A 26,799-nucleotide genomic window follows, 5' to 3' on the forward strand; every position below is an offset into this window, starting at 1 on the left:
TGCAGACTAACATTGTGACACGAGAATTTTATATATAAGATAACCTTAGAATAAGTTCTAATTTCACTTCATGTTATTAATAATTATTGTTAATAAATTTATTACCACGATTGTTTAAATTCCAGGTCATAAATTCAATAGCGCTTCACTTGATTGATTGCCTTATAAATTACCTCTTTATAGAAAGATGTAAACAAGCATTTATATTGAGTCCAAAGGTTTTCGAACTTATTTTTGCGATTAGCTTATTATACGATAAATGTGAAAGACATTGAAATATATAAGTATGCTCTTTATAAAGTAGAGAATTATAACAGTTGAAGAAAATCACAGCACACGTAATTTTCCTCGGCCAAGCCACACTGACCAAGCTGCTTCGCGCAGCAATTGCTTCGCGAGGATGCTCGCTCTGTGTGGACCCGCCTTATATTTTGCTCTGTTTAAATTTGTAATTAATAATAATATCTGGGCGATTCTATCTCTTGTTTCTTTTATTATTTCTAACAGAAAATAGGCACGCAGTTAACTTGCAATTGAAATTTGGAATGGAGAATTGTTTCAATTCAAATAGTTTTTGTTTCTCTGGTCTCTACAGGGTGTGGCCAGTGGCGTAATGAATTTTGGCTTTTGTGATTAAACGTATTTTCTTCATAATCTGGTAATTGTAGAGAGGATGTTGTGGCGGACTATACATTTTTAAATGAATGATTGCTTCAAGCTGTTTCGATAAATGGGCTATCTAACACCGAAAGAATTTTTCAAATCGGTCCTGCGATTAGCGCGTTCAAACAAACAAACTCTTCAGCTTTATAAAATTAGTATAGATATCTCTTATAATACTTATTTCAAAACGAATGTAATTTCGTTCCAATTGGGTGGCCCACATGTGACCCGTCAGACATTTTTTTTCTTTATTTCTAACAGCCAATAGCGACGCAGCTATCTTGTTATTTAAATTGAGAATTTTTATAAAATACTTTTTGTTTCTCTGTCTTAAAAACATAGTACCTATACAGGTATAATACAGCCATGAAATAAACACAAAGCCAGATATTTATTCTACCTCTTTGGTATATATTTCAAACGGCAATCCCTGGATTGTAGGGTTTTTAATTTCCTGCAGCTTGCTTGATCCGACTCGTTTTACGTACACAGGGATAAAAGTTTGTATTTGTATGCATTTATTGTGAAATTATATTTTTAGTTTATGTTTTGGTAGGATAAGAATTTCTAGTTATTATTGAATAGAACGCCACAATACACGTATTACATAACTTTGAGGCCTTCAATAACTTTAGTATACACTCAAATATATTTTTGAAGTGAAACTTCTTTATCGGGGTTGGAAAAAAATTTAGTGTAACATTTTTTCGTTACGCGTGACATTTTTCCGTTACGCGCCATCTTTTTCTTATCCCTACCACGTGTGATTCGACGTATTTCTGTAAAGTAGTAAATTATTTAAATAAAATAAGGTCATAAAGAAGTTTCACTTTTTTAACAAAAGTTATTGACAAAATATTTTTATTTTGTATTTATGAAGTCTCTCTCAAACTAGGTAAAAAATTGTATGTTAGTGAGTCAGAATATATAAAAGAAATATGTGCTACCTTCATCTAAATTATTCACATTGCTTTTTCTATATTTTTATGCAACGATATTTTAAAATAAAGAAAATTAAGGGCCTGAGAACATCATGATTATCTATACTAATATTATAAATAGGAAAGGTTTTAGACAAAGCGGGTGAAGCCGTGGGCGGAAAGCTAGTTTAAAATAAATAGTAAAAATTTTGTAACATTTCTCATTGATACTTCGTTCCTATTGGTATTGGAGGTAAGCTTAAAATATAATATCTATTCGAATGACACACACGCTCTTTTTTATTGTTTTTTTCTAACCTCTGTATTAAAAGATATACAATATTAATCTGCATCATTTCTTTTTATCCAAGAAAGCCTGGTTATTATTGAGAAAACTCTGTTCAATAGTGGTAGGAAAAGGAACTTCTGTATTGTTATGTAGAGACCACTTAAACATTGTCTCAGCGTGTCTCGATTACCATCTTCAAGGGGTCTGGACCCTTGAAGATTCTATGGGATGAATCTTATTCATACAGACATATGTATGTGGTAGAAATCGTATTATATTATATATTATCTGATGCCCGCAGCTTCGCCTGCGTGGTCTAAATAAAATTTTCATTTTTAAGATTACTCTATGTATGCTTAGATCTTAAAATTATTTTACTTATTTTTTTTTTTGAAAAAACTGATCTAAAATATGATATTTGGTATATTATTTATAGTCTGTATTAGCACATAGGCTTTCTTTCTATATCATGCAAGCGAAGCCGGAGCATCAAGCTTGTTTATTCTTAAAGAGGTAAACGAATAGATGTTTTATGACGTCACAAACAGTTTCCAGCTAATGATGGTATTTTAAATATCGTTCAAAATAAACTAACAAATTATCATTGCATAAAAATTCTTTATTAAATAACAAATTACATTAAATAATAACCACAACGTCATACAATTATTAAATCGTTACCACAAAAGTGCACAATAGTCGAAAAGTAAAATGTCATTCTTTATAATAATTTTAACGTTGAAATATGCTCAAAAATGTTGCTAAATTACTGCGTGTAATGTTCCCTAGGATAATTAATTGCGAAAGATTTTTAACCGCATTTTACCGGAACACTTAATTTTTATCATAATTAAGTGTTTGATAAATTGAGTTTGGGCTATTTAATTTTAACTTGTATGTGCTGAGATTGTAAACAAGCTATTATAATATAACGTCTTTAGTTTAATTGGTGTTAAAAAGTAACTAAAAAATACGTGTGGCACTCGAGGACTGCCGCGCTATAGCTATTGCATGGCATCTCTGTGCCGGTTGGAGTGGCGGGCGTTAGGTTTTTTCGTTATGGAATTTTTACAATCTGTCGTCGCGCTCAATATGCAATAGCTTAAAAATAACAAAAAAGGAAAAAAGATAATTTCGTGAAAAATTACTAGGCTAATATGTATTGTAAAATGCTTTTGGATTCCTTCATTTATATACCTTATAGCTTTGAAGGAAATGCATGAGATAAGCATTACGTGAGACACAACAGCAATATACGTAACACTGCTCTCGCATTTAAGAAGTTCATAGAAAAATCCGCATAGATCCCGTTCCCGTGGGATTTCCGGGATAAAACCTATCCTATGTGTTAATCCAAGTTGCCCTTTATATGTGTGCTAAATTTTATCGTAATCGGTTAAGTAGTATTTGCGTGAAAGAGTAACAAACACACGCATACACATCCTCACAAACTTTCGCCTTTATAATATTAAATTAATAGTAGGATCTAATGAAACCTCTCTATTTAAAATACATCAAATAGATTAAAGAACAATCTACAGATTGTGTCGATGAAATAAAATTTGGAACAGTAAAGAAATTAAGTAAACATTTAAAATATTCCTAAAATGCAATACCTCAGTGGTGAATCGATTTTGAAGAGTGACAAAGATAATAATATTATTATAAAATAATATTCCTTATGGCAATAACCTGTTAAAAATAAATTAATAAAAAAGACAAGTACCTATGAACACCTAAGTTTCATATACCACAAGGGACAGTACCTATTCTGGTATCCTTCAATTTCTATTGTTATTACCTTGGTTATTACCATTAACCAAAGCACAGTTCAAACTAATCTTACTTAACTCAAAGTATACCTTATTTTACTATAAAACATAAAGTTAAGCTTGGTCTAATCTTATCATGTATGTTACTTATAAAATTAGCGCTAGACACGCTAACGGTCTAATAAGCTAAAGGGGGTTATTTTTAGTTGAAAACTGCATTATTTTCTGTCATGTTTGAAAATGTTATATGCAGCGAATCCGAGTAATTCAATAGAAATCTGGACTACTATATTTTTTTAAGTATATATCCCACAGACATAATATATTATGTCTGTGATATATCCCTAGTGGCTAGTTTTAAAAGTAAATTCTTACGGTCAGTTTCGGAATTGAGTATTTGATGATAAGAACGTCTCAAACCATATTTTCTTCGATGTAATATAAAGCTTACTCAAACCCTAATCTAACCAATTAATTCTCAATTCAGAAACGGGCATATACTTTACTATCGTTTGAAAATTAAGTGGAAAATCTTTTGAGTGACTTACTTATGAAGTGGCCTTCTGAAATGAGGCAAGAGCATGAGGCATGAGCATATGGCATGAGCATGAGGCATGAGCATGAGGCACGAGCATGAGGCTTGAGCACGAGGCATGAGCATGAGGCTTGAGCATGAGGCATGAGCATGAGCATGCGGTTTGAGCATGAGGCATGAACATGAGACATGAGCATGGGGCATGAGAGATGAGAAAAAGAATCCGCATCTGAATCCTAATGGATTTTGAAGATTCTTTCGGCTACATAATATCCACGTTATTCCACTACGAAATAGTATTTTTTTTATTCCTGGGTGAGACGAATATTATGTACATAAACTCAACTTAAATAAATATAAATTTTCTCGAATTAGAAATGTTTGTACAGCATAATATCAAAGCAACTTATATTGAATACCGTAGTTTATACTGCAACGAACTGTGCACGGAGTTTCTAATCCACAATTTCATTTCCTACTTAGTGGGCGCCTGTCACACCGTCGCGAGTGATCGACGAGCGCGATAATAGCTGTTTGTTCGTGTTAATATAATATTCTGTGTGAAGTTGGGAATTTTTAAAGGATTCTGTTTTGATTTTTAGTAGTCGTTCTTTATCTTATGTAAGAGTTGAATGAATACAATAACCTAATAATTTATTATGTAACTGTTAATTTATTTAAGCAAGAATCAAACAATACAGCGATTAATGATCGTAAATGAATAATGATAAGTAAACTGTACTGTTTATGGAATAGGTAAAATATTAAATATTCCGTTCAGTATAATTTGTGAGAATAAGAACAAACATCAATTTCCAGCCTATCTTATAATGGTGGTCATAAGTGTAAAACAAAATCCTCCCTACTCACACGATCTGTCTGTGTGTTTGCGATAACCTCAAAAATAAAAACAAGGATTTTCTCTTCGTTTGAAAACCAATGAATAGCATGGTTTTCGAAGAAGATTTTATATCATTTGTTAAGTTTTATACTAGCCGGTGAATCGGCGGGCGGAAAGCTAGTCACTATCATCACTACATAGCATAAAATATCCTATATCCCTATAGCTTAAATCTTTAAAACTACTCAACGGATTTTAACGCTGTTTTTTTTAATAGATATAGTTATTCTAGAGGAAGGTTCTAGTATATTATAATTTATTCGGTTTTATATAAAGCGGACCAATCGGCGAGTGGAAAGTTAAGTATAAATTAGTACCAAAATTCGTCACTGAACTTCGGTGTCAACACACTGTCAACTGTATCAGATATCATAGGGGAATGTTTAAAGCACTCAACCTTTCGAATGAGTGCTAATACTCTGAAACCTGGAAGTGTTTGCTTTGTGAAGGTGTAAATTATATTTGTTCCGCAGCTTTTCATGCATTTGCTGGTATGGTTAAAGACTTAATGGTTTAAATGACGTCCTTGATTATGGCCAGTTGATTCTGTGTTTTACTTCTTTTTTATTTAGTTTATCGTAAGATTATATTATATTTATAAAGAACTAGCTTTCCACCCGCGGCATCGCCCGCGCAGTCAAAGAAAAACCCGCATAGTTCCCGTTCCCTTGGGATTTCCGGGATAAAACCTATCCTATGTCCTTTCTCGGGTATCAAAATATCTCTATAACAAATTTCATGCAAATTGGTTCAGTAGTTAAGGCGTGATTGAGTAACAGACAGACAGACAGAGTTACTTTCGCATTTATAATATTAGTATGGATAGTTTGATCTTTTTTGCCATGAAGTAGTTCAAAAAATTATACAAATTTACTTAGTTAACTCAAATTATTAATTTATCAAAGTTGGTTTTAATACTTGTCTGATAAATTCACATAAATTCGTTTCTTGAATACTATCTTTTGATCTTAAGAAACATAATTACTTATCGAAAACAATCTAAATCTTGTCTAAATATACAAATGATTTACTAATTTCAGTAAAGATGTTATAAAACAACATTCCAAACACATTTAACCCTTCAAAGGACAATCAAAACAAATTGAATATTGTTACCCTACTTGATATTTTATAAGCTAAAAGGTCGAATGCATAATTAAAGTACAAAGTAACAGAACAATATTAATTACAACAAAGAAATAAAACAACCATATCCCGGATACACACGCAATAATTAAATATTCATATACACCTAAGTACTTTTTAATTGGTCCAAGAGATGCTGACAGAAAATATAATATTGTTTGTTTTGATAGCATACAACTCTATTATGTTTAGATATTTTTCATAGCGAAAACCACGTTTAAAATTTAACCATTTTTATACATAGAAAATATATTATTACATTATTTAATAAAATTTTATCAATCTTTGAAATACATTATGATTCTGTCAAACAAACTTATAAAGACATTTATTATTACCACATCATTTTAATAATCTGCTCCGTTTTAAAACGTACCAATTGAATGAGAGCTTTTTCTGAAAGAAACGTTACCACATACCTTTTCTTTAATAATTTAGATACAGTTAGGCTTGTAAAAGCATGATTGGCATACTAATGAGAAAAAAGATAAAACGGTTAACGGATAATCTTCATTTTCGCCACGGTAGGGACTCTGGGCCTTTATTACCTTAAGATCACGACTTGAGTTAATCTTATAAACCCTACTTATCCTAATAATATTATTGTAAAATCTCTCTTTTATGGTTTAACCAATCAAAGATAGAATTTGTCCAAATAGATAGGTCACTTTTATCACACTTTAAAGCGAAGTATTTAGTTATAATTCGTTATATTAATTTTAACCTATGAATTAAAACGTTTTTTGTTCGGCAATGAAAAAAAAGAAAGAATATTCAAAATCCGAATATCTACAAAGTTTTATTCATTAGTAGGTAGTTAGTTATAAATAAATAAATCAATTATTAACACAATTATATTATGTTACAAAAATTTAATGACCCAGGCTCCTAATATAGTTATAAACTGTTTTTCAGGAGCCTGTGTGCACACTAATCTAAACACGCGGCAACGTGTAAAGCCGAGTTCAAGCGAAGAGAACTGGCGAGCAGCAGCCGTGTGTATTTTTACACGAATTTATATTACACTGTTACAATGGCGTATACACGAATTCATTCAAATTATTAGACAATAATTTAGTTGCATATCAATAATTGTACATTTTTTTCTATTTTAATAGAATCTGTCTATGAATTGCTTCACCATACAAAATTTTCACTATAGGTAATAATTGTTATATAAAACTTATTTTATTTTAAGTTATTCATCAGCTCTTAAACTATAAAGTTATAAAACGTAATAAATGTATATGATATTAATCATTTCGGTTTCATTAAACGAATCATTAGCTCATGAACAACGACAAATTGCTTCAGATTAACAGCAATTAAAGTTAAAGGCGTGATCATAACGATCATTATTCAAATACGTTTGGTATCGCCTTAATCTTGAGATGTGTTTTCATTCTGTTTTTGTGAGGAACGGTTTTTGTAAAGTTGGTACAAAAATGAATTTATGTGAAATCTGTAATAGTTATGTTACAAGTTAATAGCAGAAATAAAATAGGTACTTTACCTTGTATATCATGCTTACGGTGCATTTACATCAAACGAACATAGAGCTAGAGTAAGAGCATTCTTTTGTGATCTTTTAGTGTAAACGAAAATTCAAATTCAGTATTGTTCAGTATTAGAACATTGCCTAGAATCTTTACGAACTAAGAACAACGAAATAACGCTCTACGCCTGTTTACACTAAAATAATTTGAAATATTATTGGGGTTAGAATGAGCATTCGCTCTTTTGATGGAAATGTACCGTAACACAAAAACCGTAATACGGTGAAGGACATATCACATAACATAACAAATATACTTATTTGCTCGTATATTATGTTTAGTAAGTTGTAAGAATAATATTTTTTATCACATAATATATTTACAAAAAGCTTTCAAAATAATATTCAAACTCAATTTATCCTTTTAACTAGGAAAATCAAACCTTTGCATACAACAATCAACAACTTTACCTCTGATTTCAGCCCATACAAAAACGTCAATTGTATGAACACGTAATCATACAATTAAGTCGCTGGAAACTCCCTTAAACGGGACAAAAACTCATTAATTACGAACGGCCATACAATTGAAACCAATATAGGTTAAAATACGATATATATGCAAATAAGTGCTATTGGGGAACAGCTCTCAATAATTATATTTCACCACACTCATTAAGCCGCCTATTTACCTAATTTTGTGACTACATTATGCTTAATAGGTTTGATATTCGTGTTATTGGTCGATTATTATTTATGGTATATTATTGCATTCGTTTGTATATGTGAAATGCGGTTTAAATTATGGTATTGAGAACGTCTAACCAACTTTTGACCGCAGTGGCCAATGAAAGTCGTACAAAAGGGTACAAATATAAAGAAGTGTGAAGTCCCGTGTCCCCTAGTGGAGTAAGGGGCAGATGCATTATGCATTTATCTGTTTCACTGATCGATTTTCTTTAGGGACAAGTATTTAATCAACCTTAAGTGTCCTGTTATACCAAGACATTTTTTAATAATTACACAAAGCAACACTTCGACTTTCCTCGTGCACGGCGTTAAAATAAATTAAATATGACAAACAAAAACGCCCAGAATTTACATATACAAAGCGAATTCTGAAGGATAACAAGAGGAAACAAAATTAAATCACTGAAAAACTCCCAGCAAGTTGTCACCTCGCTAATGATATAATTAGGAGAAGAATTTTCCCGGGTTAAGGCATTATAAGAATAAATAATGAGGGATCAGAGGTAAGGTCTCAATTAAAGGGTTTAATTTATGTGGGGCTCTGTTTATAACTCTGCCGAGATCAATATTTTTAAATGGTATGTTGAAAACACGTTCGACATTCGTTTATTTATTACATAAGATACATGTGCAGTGCGTGTCCTTTGCTTTTTTTATTCTTTAAAAATTATCATATTTTATCAAGCATTGAATGCTATTGAAATATCACTCGATAAATGGGCTATCTAACACCGAAAGAATTTTCCAAATCCGACTAATAGTTCCTGAGATTAGCGCGTTCAAACAAACTTCAGCTTTTTGATATTAAGTATAGATATCAACTATATGTAAAGTTAAAACAAAAACAACATCCAATTTGTCCGTAAAATCATTCATAACACCTGATGTGATCCATCCATCTTGCTTTTGACATAATATTACATGAATTATTTATTATTTAAGCCTTCTGGATTAACATGTCATTGTTTTTTCAATTTGTAATACTATTTTATAGGCAAATAAGGTGGAATAATGAGTAGACTATTTTTAGGTTATAATATTTCTAAGAACCTATACTTTTATAATAAAGCTGAAGAGTTTGTTTGTTTGAACGCGTTAATCTCAGGAACTACTGGTGCGATTTGAAAAATTCTTTCGGTTTTAGATTTATCGAGGAAGGCTAAGACCACTAGGAGCGGAGCAATGCGGGTAAAACCACGTGGCACACCTAGTGTATTATAAAAGTATCAAAACTATTCCTGTAATATAGGTTTTGGCATTTTATTAACATTAATTAATTCGTATTCTCTTTTTTGTGTGAGGTATTTGTTTTTAAGTAAAAGCCGCATTTCTTTAATTAAATGTTTGTCAATTCAGTTTTTCATGTTTAGAGTTTAGTAAGTACATTATTATTCTCGAAAATAATGTTGATTTAGTGAAATACCTAAATACAAGCAATATTTTCTTCGTAGGCTACCCTTTTCGTGTTTTGTTATCTTATCTTATACTATTATAAAGGCGAAAGTTTGTAAGTATGGATGTATGGATGTTTGTTACTCTTTCACGTAAAAACTACTGAACCGATTACAATGAAATTTAGCACACATATAGAGGGTAACTTGGATTAACACATAGGATAGGTTTTATCCCGGAAATCCCACGGGAACGGGAACTATGCGGGTTTTCCATTGAAAACGCGGGCGAAGCCGCGGGCGGAAATCTAGTAATTTCATATTTCGCCTTAAGCCCAAAATATTCAGACGGAATTCCATAAAAATGTGTCATTTTGCAAAAACACAGCGTCTGTCAGCGCTTGATCCAGTATTTTGTTCGGAATAATTCATGATAAGATGTTAATATTTATTACTTTTCACATTTCCGCGTACAGAATATTGAGTTGTTTTGTTTTCAGGTTTCGCACGATGCGTTAAATATTTGATTTATTCATGGAAACGGTATGTAAAAAGATTACACAATTGGAGCGTGAAACATATACGATTATATATTATTATATTTACTAGTTGCTTTAATAAAAGGAATTTTTCAAGGTAAAGTAGATACACAAACGCATTTGTATAAAAACATAATTTGGAGTACCACAGGGTAACGTACTCAGACCACAACTCTTTATTATATACGTAAATGCAATCACGAACTTTTGCATGATCATTCAAAATGTAGATACATTCAAAATTTGGTGTCATCTACACTAATATTATAAAGAGGAAAACTTTGTTTGTTTGATTGTAATGAATAGGCTCATAAACTACTCATAAACTACTAAACATAAACTATGCGAGTTTTTCTTTGAAACCGCGGGCGGAGCCGCCGGCGGAAAGCAAGTTTCTAATAATCTTACTGGCGCGTTGAACCAGAAGAGATTCATGTGTATTAATGAAATTTATTCTATTTCACAGTAAAACTGAATATTCCAAGCAGAAATCGTAAAATAACATTGTTTTGAGGTTTAAATTGTTCATAAGATGAATTCGAATAAAGTGAACATGAGGCGAATCGTAAACAAAATACACGGACGAAAGGTTAAACGCTTGTTCATACTCAAGGGCCTTATTCTGAAAACCGATTTTAAAACGTCTACAATAGATTCTAATATTTTTCAATGAATAGTTTACAAACGAACGTCTGATCCTTCAATAATATCATTTCATTTTGCAATAATACTACAATAATATTTAGAGGTATGCTACAGCACATAAAAAATTAAACATAGGTTTTTAAAATTGTTATCTTTAATCTTTTGTGAAGTTCTAAATTTTAATAAAAAAAAAAAAAACAATTTTCTACGAAATGAGCTGTACATCTCCGTATAGAATATTGTAACTAAAACATCTACAATAGTGGGTTTAAAATAAATGAAATGGTTCTATTTAATACCTCATCATGAAGTATGTATTAGTTACCAACCAGCAGATAAAATTTACCATACCGTTCTACGAAGTCATAACGATGACGTAACGTTCTTAGAACTGCTGCAATATCGTACATCAGAATAACCACGTCAGGTGAATAAGATGTTTGTTCAGTAATCGTGAAAATACTTCGATCCGTTGAAAGTTAAATAAATAGGAACCAGAGCTTCAACGTTCGAACTTTGTTGTTTGGAAATGCTATCCTGAATAGAAGTTTAGATTTTGTTCGATGATTCCTTTTTTTTAGGCTCTAGTTCAGTCTATATTGTCGATGTTTAGACGGCAATGATAGCTTTTTTTATAAACTTACTTCAGTACCTACAAATACTCATACCGCTTATAATATGTGCATATGTATTTTTGTCAATGTCGAATTACCAATTTGTTTTGATTTTAATTATGGAAGTTAACAAAATTAAATATTCACTTTATTCATATACTGCATAACTAGTTTAAACTGTATAGCAGTCAGTACCAACTTCTTATATACGTAATTGTTATAATGCTGTTATTGTAAATAATAAAACTTGTAAGTTTCATCCTACCATAAAATTATTTCTTAACAAGAAATTGTTTCCCTTGTGTTGAAATAGACTTATAGTTTCGTTTTCAAATTGAAGTGCTTACTCTGTCTAGTGGCACACACAACAAACAGTTATCTTCATGCAGTAAACTTGAAGCCACAGATCATGGTTTACTAGATGGAAGAAGTCTGTCAGTTTGTATGAGAATCATGTCGCCTATTGCAAAACATTTATCTGATGAAGAATTAATGAATAAGGGGATAGGGAAGACCCAATAGCGACATTCTGTCGTACGTACTATGCTGTTACGTATCTATTTGACATCTGGAAAATTGCTTATTGCGTTGTGTTAATGCAAAAATATGAACATACGCCATTTTTTTTCGAAAATTCGTACGATGTTTTCTTGCATGAATGTTAAAGCAAAGCCTTACTTTAATAACATGCAAGAATACAAATGCTTGGCTTCATAATACTACAAAGCTAGTTAAAAGCAAGTATTATTAGCGAGACAGTACTGTAAATATACAGTCATAAAGCTGATCTTTCGTCAGATTGTATTTTATTTTACTGAAACATTGTCGTATTTGTCGTTTGGTTACTTGTACGTAACCGTAATTGTAAATTTATAAAAAATATATTTTAAAGAGTAGTAAGTGCATTGCACTTAATCTGCAGTGACACGTTTGTCCAACAAAATTGCCACATCCAGTCCAATCTATCATCTACGCTTCCACCGCTGACTAAATACTTTTTAATTTAAACACTAATGCAATGCGGCATACCTAACTCTGAAATAAATGCGTCTTGTTTGTTAGTGCCGTGTTAAATGATCCTTTACATTGTGGGAGGTTCGCTTTTAATGTTTTCAAGTTTACAGTAAAATTACGTTTTAAATAAATTGAGAGAGATATTTAATGAAGTTCTTTGAACGTTTACAAATTATTATAAGCGGAACGCTGGATCTATTGTTGATGTTTTCTTTGTATTGCATTTATGAGTGCTTTTTAATAAGTGTTTTAAATGTATTTTTACATTTTTTATTTATCTAGCAGACGCAGATTTAATCTCTATATAGTTTATCTAAACTAAATATATTTTGTTCAGTTATTTTCTTTGATCATTGTCCATTCGAATTTTTGGCTAATATTTATATTTAATTTCAGAAATTACTGAACCATGATCAAAATGTAGCTGTTAATGCTATATTGTCTTGATAGATAGATATCTATTATTGAGTATCGTTTTATAATTAACTTTATATTCTACTTGTATAATATCTGCATGATAATCTTTACCATTCAAATCGTTCATTTCATTCACTCCCTTTCACAGCCATTATCAAAGAACTTCGAACGAAAAGAATTTTCACCGTTCCAAAAACAGAAAACTATCAGTATCAGGCTGTAAAAAGCTTAACCAATCGATAATGTCACTTTTCAAGCGTCTAAACCATTCTGGCGTTTGGCGTAGTGCCACCGCACACAATGATCTGAATAGCTCACTATAAGTCATTGCTTTCGATTCAATTCGTTCGTTCGGTCTCAAAATGTATTACAGAGACTAATGTTAATGATTCGGGTGCATATGATTTATGATTATTAGGTCATTTTGATTGCATAACTTCCATAAAGGAAAGGTTGGATTTTAAGGAAGATATGATTGTAATAATAAGTCTCTCTCGCTTTTTGGTCTCTAAGTTGGCACTCAAACTCAATTATCTATTTATTCAATTAGAATTCTAGAAGTACTTTTGAATCGTCATAACATAGGTAGTTATAGCATTTACCAGTGATACGGAAAGCAGTGCGGAGAAGAACCAGCAAGAATGTACTGAACTCGATTTTAATAATATATTGTAATAATAACAACTTCTAAGTATAAATAAAGATTATAAGCATAATACATGTTGGTAAAGAAGACAATTTTATCAGTGTTGAGCAGATAACTATAAAGAAAAAGTGAAACAGCTGTATAGTGTGGTTTTTGTGGTAAAGACAAAGCTTGAAAGAGAAAGAAAGAAAGGACCCTCGTGTGACGTGTAGGGGTCTGTATGGACACAGTTGTTTTGTAAAGAAGAACACGCAGGCAAAGCCGCGGGCTGTGGAATAGTACATTAGACTTCTGATGACTTGCATGAGTGAGAATTTCTGAAAAAAAATAATTATGCGTCTATGTTTAACGAATCAAAAAATATCGGAATAAAACTATTAGTGAATGTAAAAATTCTGAAACCTTTTAAATTTTATGTATTAACTATAAATTTCAAAATAATGTAAAAGTTTAAAAAGCTACGTAAAACTGAATTGTGCAGATATATAATATAATCTACCATCATCAAAGTTCCAAATACTTTGATGAATAATGACTGAAACTGAACTTACGTAATCGCCAGTTTTACAAACCGAAACTATTTCGTCAAAATCCTCAATTTTATACGTCCCAAACTATCGTTTCAAAATTTGGTCACCCTATTAATGACGAGAGCTATTCATTAGCGTTTGATTAAATATCCTTATACCGATTTCTATACGCGATTTTGAACTGTATACCCTTTGAATAGAGTTGAAAATCGTTGATGCTATTGAACAGCATCTCAACGTAATCTACACTAATGAATGGTAACGTGCGATAACTTCTAGTTAAAACTAAGCCACCGATTTGGATAGACGGCATTATGTATCAGAAATCGGTGACGCCTATATTGAATGTGGATCTTATTTATAGGGCAATAAAGCTGATATTCAATGAACTGTCTCGTGATTTAGTGCTCTTAAATTTATAACTGCAATTGAAGGTTGATAGCTTAATATCTGTATTATGTAAGTGCTATTCGTTCGAACATTCTAAATATAGTTTACTAGAGGTCCGCCCCGGCTTCGCCCGTGGTACATATTTCGCAATAAAAGGTAGCTTAAGTCCTTTCTCGGGTATCAAAATATCTCCATACCAAATTTCATGCAAATTGGTTCAGTAGTTTAGGCGTGATTGAGTAACAGACAGACAGACAGAGTTACTTTCGCATTTATAATATTAGTATGGATTAAGCTTTTAATATACCTAGAGATTAAACTTAAGGACATTGATTATCTTGTTAACACGACATCAAAAATTGAAAATTATGAGAATGATAGATACTTAATTTAAATTCATTACAATTATTTTTTGTCAATTTATGATTTTGAAATATTATTATTTCTTTTCACACAAAAATTCAATGAAACTTTGATACACAATCATGTGTTTATGAGTTTGTGCGTTTATTAGTCTGCTATAAACTATCGCATTCAAGGAATTAATAAATGCTTAAGTATATCAAATTCATACTGAAATTTTAATTCCTGATAATATCACCCGTACCACAGACTAATAATAATATACTACGTATACAACCCGTACGCATTTTATAATCACACAATAGCATTAAAACCTTTAACCGTTTTATTATAAAAGGGATGAAGATAATTCTGCGGTCACATATCTAACAATAAAACCTGTTGCCGTTAAATGGAATGACGCAAATTAACTGAAATTTTCATACAAAGCCTTTCGAAGATATCGAGATAAGGAATTTACATAGGAATAGGGGAATAATTTTACTATATTTATCGTCGGCCTGGATACGGCCTATTTTTACAAAACCACGTAATACTGAATAACAATATTTGTAAATTTATGGAAATGTATTAAATTGTATGGAAAAGTTTTATATTACTGAATTAATTTTACGCGTTCAAGCTAAAGTATTTTTTGTGATTTTTTTTTAGTCTGAAAATCAGAGGAAATTATCAATCAATACAAGACATCTCTCATTTCGGCGATTCTGTTTGTTATCTAAAATAAGACAAAATAAAAACTAGGTTCTATTTTTTTTAAGTAAATTTTCAAAATACCTAAGAGCTATTACGCACTGTCGACCAGTCGCTGGCGACTCAGTCGCCGGCGACTGTGACTTACTATAGTTTAAATAGGGGCTTGCGCACTTAGTCGTCAGTCGTCCAGGAGTAAGTCCAGGCGTCGCCTGTGCGTCGCCACAACGCGGCGAGTCGCCGAGTCGCCTGGACGACTGACGACTAAGTGCGCAAGCCCCTATTTAAACTATAGTAAGTCACAGTCGCCGGCGACTGAGTCGCCAGCGACTGGTCGACAGTGCGTAATAGCTCTTATAATACTGTCGCTCGGCTTGGTTTCCTGCCCCTAGTTTCTCTGTTTTGGTCGCCGAGAGACTGAGTCGCCGGCGACTGGTCGACAGTGTGTAATAACTCTTAGTCGAACATCAATATACTTCATCAAAAACAAGGGTACATACAATACATCTAAAACTTACCATATAATTTTAAATACCAAGGAATATTCATACCTTACATCTACCAGGAAACCATAACCGTTCAAGTCTCACTAAATCTTATATAAATTTTAATCCTTTTCAATTGGATGTTCACACCAATTACATAAAAGGTCTGCCAACATTATCTATTAGGATCTTTTTACGGTAGAACCTGGCTTTGCTCCAATTTCAAGCTAGTATGTTACTATATTCAGTCGTTCCTCTAAGAGATTACTAGGTAATTCTTTTAGCTTCCAATTTGGTTAAGTATAGGACATTTTTGCTGGTATGAATTTATTTTTGATAGTTTTTAACAACTCAAGTCAAGTTTAAATTCAGCTTAAGGCATGAGCATGAGGCATGAGCAGGAGGCTTGAGCATGAGGCATGAGCATGAGGCATGATGGTATAATATTCCGACGTCAGCACTATACGCACGCAAAAACAAAATAAATGAATATCCTACTAATACCTATCATAAAGTGTGTGTGGATGTATGGATGGATGGATGTTTGTTATTCTTTCATGTAAAAACTACTGAACCGATTATGTCCAATTAAATTTGGTATGTAGGCCAAGAATGAGGCTTAGGGCCTTGAATAAGACATGGCTACTACTTTCATAGCATTATGTCCTATGGAATTCTACTGTGGGGCAGGGCTGCAGATATAGAAACTATATTTATCTTACAGAAAAGAGCCATTCGCTCTATATATAATTTACGTGCTCGGGACTCACTAAGAGATCATTTTAAGAATACTGGTATCCTTACTGTACCATCACAGTATATATTTAATAATATTTTGCATGTACACAAAAGCTCTGACTTGCACACAAGAGTAGGAGATAGACACGATTATGGCACAAGGAACAAGAATAGAATTGAAATGCCATTTTTCCGATTAGCTAAAGTTAAAAATTCATTTATGGGTCAAGGTATACGCTTATACAATAGAATTCCTCACAATATTAAAGAATTTAGTAGTTCTAAATTTAAAACTTACATAAAAAATGTACTAGTTCAGAGAGCGTACTACAGTATTCAGGAATATATGGACGATAAAGACCCATGGAGGTTTGTCGCGTAAAAACCACAGGACAGTTCTTTGGCATATTATGTAGTTAGGTAGATATAAGTTACATATTATGTAAATTTATTGACATTATTTAAAAGAGCAACTATGGAGTTTCTTGCCGATTCTTCTCCATAGATACTGCTTTCCGAATCGGTGGTAAATGTTAAAAAACTATGTAATGACGATTCGAAAGTGCTACTAAATAGTAGTCTAATTGAATAAATGAATGTTTGAGTTTGAGTTTGAGTATGAAAGTATACGCTTAAAACGCGGGCGAAGCCGCGGCTAATATCTAATCTGTGGCCGCGGGCGGAAATCTAGTCTTAGATATTTATTTATACTAATATTATAAAGAGGAAAGGTTTGTATGTTTTCACGCATAAACTACTGGACCGATTTTGTTGAAATTTGGCACAGATAATCTTTAGACCCTGAGAAAGAACATTATAGGCTACCTTTTATTGCGAAATATGTACCACGGGCGAAGCCGGGGCGGACCGCTAGTAGGAAATAAATGAAACCAAACGTTTCCCAAAGGCAAAGAACAACAAAAAATAAAAGCAAAAATCATTTACGATTTCAGGCATTATTATTATCGAGATCGGAAAAAACAAATTTAATAATTGCTTGAACAATAACTGTGTTTGCAAACAAAAATTAAATTTGCTGCCAAATTTCATCTTTTAGTTGAATTATGTATCGGGAAACGGGGTTCACAATTAATTTAGACTGTTTTGTTTGTCCTGAAATAAAAATGTCTTTGAAAAGGGTATCCTGATTTATTATTGAAAACAGGTTGAAATTAAAAAACGGTATTATTCGCATTGATTTATAAATTCCGTATCCTTTGTGTTATATCTATCTATGCATTTGGAACCAAAGCTTTTGTACTTTATAAAGAAGCCGGTAATAATGTGGCTTCTATTTTTATTCCAATTTATTGTGAAAACGTAATAAACAGACAAACAGTCATTGACATATTATTATTTACAATACTAGCTGTGCCCCGCGGTTTTACCGGCATTGTTCCGCTCCTATTAGTCTTAGCGAGATTATTATATAGCCTCTTCAGCTTTATAATATTAGTATAGATAAATATGGATGTCGAAATAGCTGTATTGATTTGCTTTGAGGATTTATAAAAAAAAAGAAACTGAATAACGTAATTTCACAGGAAAATATTCAAGTTATAGTTACTCATCCCGGTTTCGCATAGTTCCCGTTCCCGTTAGATTTTCGGGATAAAACTTTCCTATTTGTTAATCCAATTTATTTTCTATGTATGTGTCTTTCGTGAAAATCGGTTAAGCAGTTTCCTCGTGAAAGAGTAACGAACAAACATACAATCTTTCGCATTTATAACATTAGTAGGATTATTCTTAAACACTATCTTATTTTAAGAGCTTATTTTTCAGAAATAAGTGTACTGTCCAAGTCAATACCTAGAATTTATTTTCGTCATATCTCATATTGGATGATATCTGTTCGCGAAGGGCACAATTCGAAAATACCCACATTTTTACACGTTCAGAAATTCGTGCAAAAACCAGTAAATTGTGCTATGCTCGTATTCATGATCGGAAGCCTATCGACATGACCTACATGGTTGGTAAAATGCTGCTGCGAAGTTTACAATGTTTTCGAGATATCCCTAATATTCCACAGATGTTAATAATTCTCATATAGCCATATGGGTCGTGTTCCTTATATTACCTTTTGAATCCGATCTAAGATAATTTTCAATTTACAATGAAACAGTATTATTTTCTACCGGTTAGTGCTGATTAAAAAGCCGGTAGTATTGACTAAAAATAAGAAAAAGATCCTGAAATGAACCTGTTGTAAATGGACGCGTTTATATTTAATAGAATACCTAAAGAAGTTATTAGTTATGAAGGTAACTTCTTTCGTTTATAATAAACGCAATTAATATTCCTATATACGATAAAAGAAATATATTGGTATACGAAATCAGTTGCAGGAATTTTATTAACATTGCAGTAAGTTAATTTTTTTCGCCTCTAAATAAATCCATGAGCTTGAATTTATTAACATAATACAATTATTGTTTCAGTATTATCCTTATTTTTTCAGGATAAAAAAATCCAGTAAAAGCGCCATTTTAGCGCCACCGTTCGTACTACAGTAATAAATGCGCATACATTTGTAAGAGATGTCGTAGGCTTCGCATTGGGATCTATAATAACGTGCGGTAACCGCTAAATATTTTTATAATGTCGTAAACAAACGATTTTATTTAATTCTGTATGTGGTTTGTGTTTTTTTCGTGTTTTTACAGCGCTGTGTAAGCGAATTAAAAAAAGCTATTGCATAGCATGCCTTCAAGCCACACCTCCGAGCCCGACGGAGTGGGGAGCGTGAGGTTTTTTCGTTACGGAATTTCTCGATTCGGTCCCCGCGCTCAAGGCCGGCGATAGAAGCTATGCAATAGCTTAATATAATTTTAGGTAAGGAATATAATATTCTTAATATTCATTTGTTAGCATTGCATAGTAATCCCTATTAATATATACTAACTCTGTCGGTCGGCTACGCTTTGATGTTTAAACCACTGATCTAATTTTGATGAATTTTCAAACAGAGATAGGCTAATCCTTGGATAACTACAAGCACTTTTTGTGAAAACTAAGCTTGATGTAGATAAAATTAGAGATGGCGAAAGTACATTTACTCTAATTGTTACAACGTGATTTGTTGATATACCGTTTTTAAGCTAAATAAAACTATTACAAAGAATTAAACTTGCAAAAACCACAGGCGAAGCCGCAGCGCAAGCTAGTGTTAAATAAACTTTAGTCATAAAGCATCGTCAACACACGCCGCTATATTTGTCATGCATATTGCACATGCATTTGTTTAACTCCACTACTTGGGATTACATAAATTCGCATAAACATCGTATAATGTTGATATTGCGAGCGCTGTTATTTAGTTTAGTTTATACATATATTAAGTATTATCTTTATAGTTATAGACTAGGCGCAGTGGTTAACATGTGAGCATAGAACCAAGGGATCCTGGGTTCGATTCCCGGTGGAGAAGAAAAATGTGTCTATCTGACAGGTGAAGGCTGATCACCTACTTATACTAGAGAAAATCGATCAGTGAAACAGATGTATGCATAATGCATCTGCCCCTTACCCCATTATGGGACACAGCATTGACTTTATAATTATAAAGATGGTATACCTCAAATATTGTTAAGTTAGGTAGTGCGTTAGTGTATGTTATGTTCAATAAGAAATTTTATATTACTAAAAACCACAGATCACAGAAACTAAAGAGAGATATGGTTAGGGGGCTTGGCCGGTGTCGCAGCAATATTCCCAAAAGAAGAACAAGCTGTAATGGTGCTGTATACGTACGTCACTAACAATCTAGTGTGCGAACGAATAGTCGCTCTCATATTAATTTTGTGTGATGACACGCACACAACGCGAAGTATTGTTTTGATTTTGTTTACTGCAGTTGTGTGCGTAAATTAACGGTTTCGTACTCAGCGCAAGCGATTGGCATCTCTCTAGATCTCTATGCTAAAAACCAAAGCTTCTTTTACTATAATATTAACTTACTATTTATAAGTACATTTGTTAAAACTAGGCAATAATAATGACAAAAGATAACCATATACCAAAATAACGCTCCTAAAAAGTCATTAGGATTTCATGTAAGTAATCATGCACAAAACATTTGACCTCAAATTCGATTAAATAATTTATTGTTACATAGAACAAACTCGAAATACTAAAAATTATTAAAATATCAATTAAATGTTAAAAATGTTAAATGGTAAAAATAACAAAGTACACCCAACTCCAAAACAATGTCCCAAACAATAAACATTAATTATTCGCTCCAGTGACGTCACACTTCGCATCGTTATCGCAAGTCTGGACCGCTAGTGCTCTACTTGAAAATTCCATTTCCGCATCTCTTTGTCTGTAGACTGTACTCTTAGCTATCCGATTGGAGGGTACGTTTTAGATGTAGTTGTAACTGAAACCCTGAAAGTAAAAAAAATGTGAAAAAACTTAATATTAATTTGCTTCGTTGTCTGTAACAATAATATGTTTTAAATAAAATTCAATTTTATTTATCTGCTTAAATAGGATTATAATATTTAAAAATCCAAAGATTTTCTCAACAAAAGAGTAAAGTGAAATTTCTGTTGCAGAAAGTTAACTCGGAAATTTCAAACATGAAAAAAGCATAATAATCCTGTCGTACAAAAATTAGTAAAAATATAACTGAATTTTTTTCACATGTACAGGGTATATAATTTTTAAATACAACAGTTTACAACTTGACCGTACGATGTGCGGCCAGCCAAAGACACCCATGTAAGAGCTATCGCTGCATTACGCTTTCTCATATTGATACAGTGTTACATTTTTCTTAAGTATTTCTTTTAGAAATATCTATATAATTTCTTTATAGGGTATATCAATTGAAAATAGAGGGTGATTAAAATGTGTGTAATGTATCTATGTAGGTTTTTTTTAACCATTTATTGAATAGAAGCACAAAACATGAAAATATACAGTAAAGCATCACATAAATCAGTACGACTTGATCGTGGTCGTGTTGTTTTCATCTTAAACTCACTAAAGAGATTTTGTTAACAAGATTTATGTGGACTCTGCTAATAAATAAACATAGGACCGTATTCTATTGTCATACTGATAAGAGATATAATAATTAATCGAAGATTGACAAACATTATAGAATTCGGGCGTTAGCATCGTGTGTAGTATCGGTAGTTAAATATTCTAAATTGCTTTTATAAGAAGTCTAATTAAATAAATAAATGTTTGAGTTTGAGTTTAGTATTCACATTATATTCTCTTGTAGTATTCAAACACTAGAATAATATAACATAGTTGTTGAAAACATTACACAACAGAATCACCCTGTATAGCAACAAACAATCTCGAAACTTGTACATCCAGAACTTTTTGACAAAGCGCACAACTACTAAACTTCACACGAATTAGTGGCAATGGAATTATTCGGTAATGGCACACAAATATTCGAATCGTTGTCTATTAAATGTTTAGAAATGTTATGTATGAGTGACGTCATTAGGGGAACAGCTGGAACTAATAAAGCAGAGGAAATAAAAAAGACGTGTGGCACTCGGGGACTGCCGCGGTAAAGCTATTGCATGCTATGCCTTCAAGCCACACCTCCGCGCCCGTCGGAGTGGGGAGCGTGAGGTTTTTCGTTACACAATTTCTGGATTCGGTCCCCGCGCTCAAAGCCCGCGATAGAAGCTATGCAATAGCTTAAAAATAAAAGCAAAATTTGGATTTTTATGATTTTTATATTGTTCAACGATACATTTATGTAGAAATCAAGTTCTAGTTCTAGAATAGAATGGATATCTACATAATATGATGTTTGGCTACCATCGTTAGGTATATTTCTACGGAAATTTTGATGCATTATAGTTCTTCTATAGAAGCACTATTTGATATTACATAATACTTTATTATAATATCAAGTACCAACATATTAAATAGGGCAAAATTGACTAATATATGCAGAAGATTTAACAAAATTCTAACGTTTCCACATATTATTATAAAATTTATTTATTTAATACACATAAGACACTAACATATTAAAATAAGCTAAAAATGATATCGCCAAAGACTATATTTAACTGTGCCTACTGTAAACTCACGAAGCCACAATAACAGAATAAAATATAATATCATCAGAAAACGAATTCTGTACAAATTAAACAATAATATTATTTTAAGGAAATACCTAGCTTAAAAATTCCGTCATCTTCCATAAGTCCACATAACCAATAAAAATATTACTTAAGGCGTTACCCGGCAATTTCGACTATGTTCAACCTCTATAAAGTCTGGTACAACATAAAGCACAATACCGAAAAAAATATATAAAATAGGATGGTCTTTGATCTTTAATTGCTCGCGAGGATTTTTTTCCAAAGTTAATAGATTTATAGAAAAAAAATGTGCCGTGGTCATCGATTTTTCCGCAAATACTCTATAAACTTCGTAACCTGCTGACTTAGAGCTCTGAAAATTTTATGTTTAATAAATTATCAGTTACACAACAGTCCCTGACGAGGATTTTTTGTTTCACTGATTAGTATCTTTTTAAATACAAAATGCGAGGAAAAAAGAAGGTGCAGCGGGAGAGATTTGAGATCCGTCTAGTATGGTCAAGGTTATTAGCGCATGTATAAGCCTTAAAATGATTCCCACGTCATGCTACAATACCTATTCGAAAGGGCAAAAAATCAAGTTGTTTCCAAAACATTGGATGCGGATCGTGAATAATAGGGTCCCTGTTGGGTTCTGGATTAAAATTCATGAGGAAAGTATCGACTAGTTGTGATTTTATACGCAAAATAAAATACTGAACTGCTTTAAAGGTTAATTTTTGAACTATTTAGAAATATGAATCTTCATACTTCAGACTAAAAATTTAAATATCTGTTTAAAAATGTTTAGTGTTTACCTGCTAGTATTATTTTATATATTATTTTATCGCATTCCAAATTTTTAACTTATTTTGGACCATTAAAAAAAAACTAGATTTATAAATGTCTGTAACAAATTTTACTCGGAAGTACATAATACGGTATTGATATGTTATCGTCTTGAAAAAAGTTTTGAAGACTTGCTATTTTTTTCTTTTAAAATACACATTTTTACTTTGAACAACCTACTGATAAATAGCATTTATGTAAGCCTACATACTAAACGACCCTTTAAATGCCCTAACCCATAACATAATTTAACAACATTTTCGCAAAACTCCAAAGTTTTAAACGCCATATTTTAATACCCATTGTCCCCTTGAGCCAGATTACAATGTAAAACTTGTGACGACCCTTGAATTGATAATGAAGGGACATCGCGATAGTCACTTCGAAATAGTTCCGGTTTCCGTGTTCAATCACGTTTGACAAATGGCCCGAAACGGATGGATCTCATTTCCTTTGTGTTTACGATTGAAAAATGTTTAAATTTTTGAATATTTTTTTTTATTCTATACTAATATTTTTATGCTGAAGCTATCGTTTATTTAGTTGAACGCGATAATTTCAAGAACTACGGGTGCGATTAGAAAAAATAATTCATTCTTAGACAGGCCAGGAAGCGAGGAAGACTATAGCCTATGTTATGTTTTATCCATTATTTATGTTTAATTATTATCACAAGTAAATCGTTTAAAAACAAATTATTGTTTGATTTATGTAACACCTGCGTTGTTATGCGACGTTGATATTTTTAGCTTCCTTCATTATTATGACATCGACTGCTACCAGTTTTCATGTAGGTATGTTTAGGTATAGTTAATCATGCCTTTTATTCCTATGTTGTGTAAAATATAACAATTTTTCAAATTCAAATCAAATCGATTATTCATCATGAATACAATTTAATACATAATCACTATCTTAATTAATTAATCCTATAAAAAAAAATTATACAAGGATATTATAATAGACCTGTTGATTAAGATATGAACTGCAGGCCTACACTGCTTGTATCGTAGGCCTGCAACCCTTCCTAATCTACACTAATATTATAAAGAGGAAAACTTTGTTTGTTTGTTTGTTTGATTGTAATGAATAGGCTCATAAACTACTGGACCGATTTTAAAAATTCTTTCACCATTCGAAAGCTACATTATCCACGAGTAACATAGGCTAGGTTTTATCCCAGAAATCCCACGGGAACGGGAACTATGCGGGTTTTTCTTTGAAAACGCGGGCGAAGCCGCAGGCGGAAAGCTAGTTGCAAATAAGGTAAGTGGTAATATAATTAATAAGATAATTTTTAAGTAGTAATTAGTAAGATAATTTTTAATTATACCCAATAAATTATAATGGGTATTAAAAATTATCTGATATTATCAATTAAGGCGACAAGGAAGGAAAAATGGGGCATCTATAACTTATTGTAGCAGTTAAGGCCACGGATTTAAAATCTAGTCATGCTTCAGCCAGAGTTGTTAAATTCCTAAACAATCAAAATGCTTGTTTTTTCAACTGAAACAGCAAAACGCGGCTACAATAAAAATCACGATTCGCTTCAACAAACCGTCAAATTTCACTGTATTGTTGTTCGAATGTTTGCGTGATATTAGGTGACACAATAAGCTTGTAAGTGGGATCTTTTGTATATTTATATAACTAGGTCAATACTTGGTGTTAATACGGAATATAAGCTACTTCTCGGCCAAGTTTCATTTAAAACGGATTAGTTGTTTTTGTGTGAAAGAGAAGCAATTATCCTCATCATCTATGTACACAAATTCTTTCGTTATATGTATTTTACTATTAGATAAGATGTTTCTATATTTTTACTATATATCCCAGCAAACGTTATTCTGCCTCTTATCACTTATGGATATAAAAATAGACGTCGCCCGATTTCTTGTCTTGCACACAAACAAAAGTTCACGAAAATCGGTCCAGCCGTTCCGGAGGAGTATGTTAACTAACATTGTGCCACGAGAATTTTATATATATTTAATATATATAGATTATGTTTTTAAGGATCGTATACGTACTACGTGACACATTAAAGGGGAGAAGGGGGTCAACAACGATATTGTGCGAAGGGGCTAACATCATTTTCTAGAAGGAATACTGATACATAATATATTATGACGTCACTTAAGAGAATTCTTACTTGTGAAAAGGGTGGAGCCACGAACGGATTTTATTTGTTTCATAGAATTTCGATTACCTAATTATTTGTGCGTTTGTTTTTTTTTTAATAGTAGTAGTGTACTGCCGTCGTAAGAGAGAAGGGCACATCTAGCATTTTGGTGGAACTGAGATAATTGGGTTTAAAGTTTTTACCATATTCTGCTTCATAGCGTAGAAACCCATTGCTTAATAGAAAAAAAAATTGATGACATATATGCGTGAAGGTTAGTAGTATTATATATTTTACTTTTAAGTTTTTATATACAGGGTTACTTGTAAAACACCAGCAACCTCGCAGGACAAGATAGCTAACATCATATGTAACAACATTTGTTCTACGACTTTTGGCATAACGCAATAAATTATTTTTAAATGATTTTTTAAACTTTTATTGTACTCTCCTAACATTTGTAAGTCTATGTTCTATTCATTATCGGATGGACGACGCGACGCCCCCTTCCCCCTCTCGTTCGCTTTTTGTGTACGTAATTTTTGGGAGGCGTATAATATTCAAACGGAAAATTAAATGAATATTTATTTTTGTATGAAAATAAAATCTAACAAATTATCAAAAGTCGTAGAACAAATGTTGTTACTTATGATGTTAGCTATCTTGTCCTGCGAGGTTGCCGGTGTTTTACAAGTAACCCTGTATAATTAATTATTTAATAAATTTAAATTTTCCCTTTCAACTTAAAAAAAAAATATTTATAAAATATCACTTACTACATAGAAAAGGCATAATTGACTGTGGGCATAACTGGCGCG

General features: G+C 32.1%; 3 protein-coding genes across 3 annotated transcripts in view; 2 read left to right on the plus strand and 1 right to left on the minus strand.

The window, feature by feature from the left end:
* Positions 1 to 26,799, plus strand: part of igl (IQ calmodulin-binding domain containing protein igloo) — a 547,908-nt gene that overhangs the window by 418,420 nt on the left and 102,689 nt on the right. The window lies entirely within an intron of this gene.
* The window catches only part of LOC149476545 (uncharacterized), a 201,854-nt gene that overhangs the window by 132,511 nt on the left and 42,544 nt on the right, over positions 1 to 26,799 (minus strand). The window lies entirely within an intron of this gene.
* The window catches only part of LOC149476548 (uncharacterized), a 328,274-nt gene continuing 324,006 nt past the window's right edge, over positions 22,532 to 26,799 (plus strand). The window contains exon 1 of the mRNA XM_089711789.1: positions 22,532 to 22,550. The gene's annotated coding sequence lies outside the window, so the exon portion shown is untranslated. The remainder of the gene's footprint in view (positions 22,551 to 26,799) is intronic.

This window comes from Colias philodice, chromosome 27 (assembly GCF_061535455.1).
Source record: "Colias philodice isolate Cphi_HAF_F1 chromosome 27, ilColPhil1 Martin Lab GWU primary, whole genome shotgun sequence".
Taxonomy (NCBI): Eukaryota; Metazoa; Arthropoda; class Insecta; order Lepidoptera; family Pieridae; genus Colias; species Colias philodice.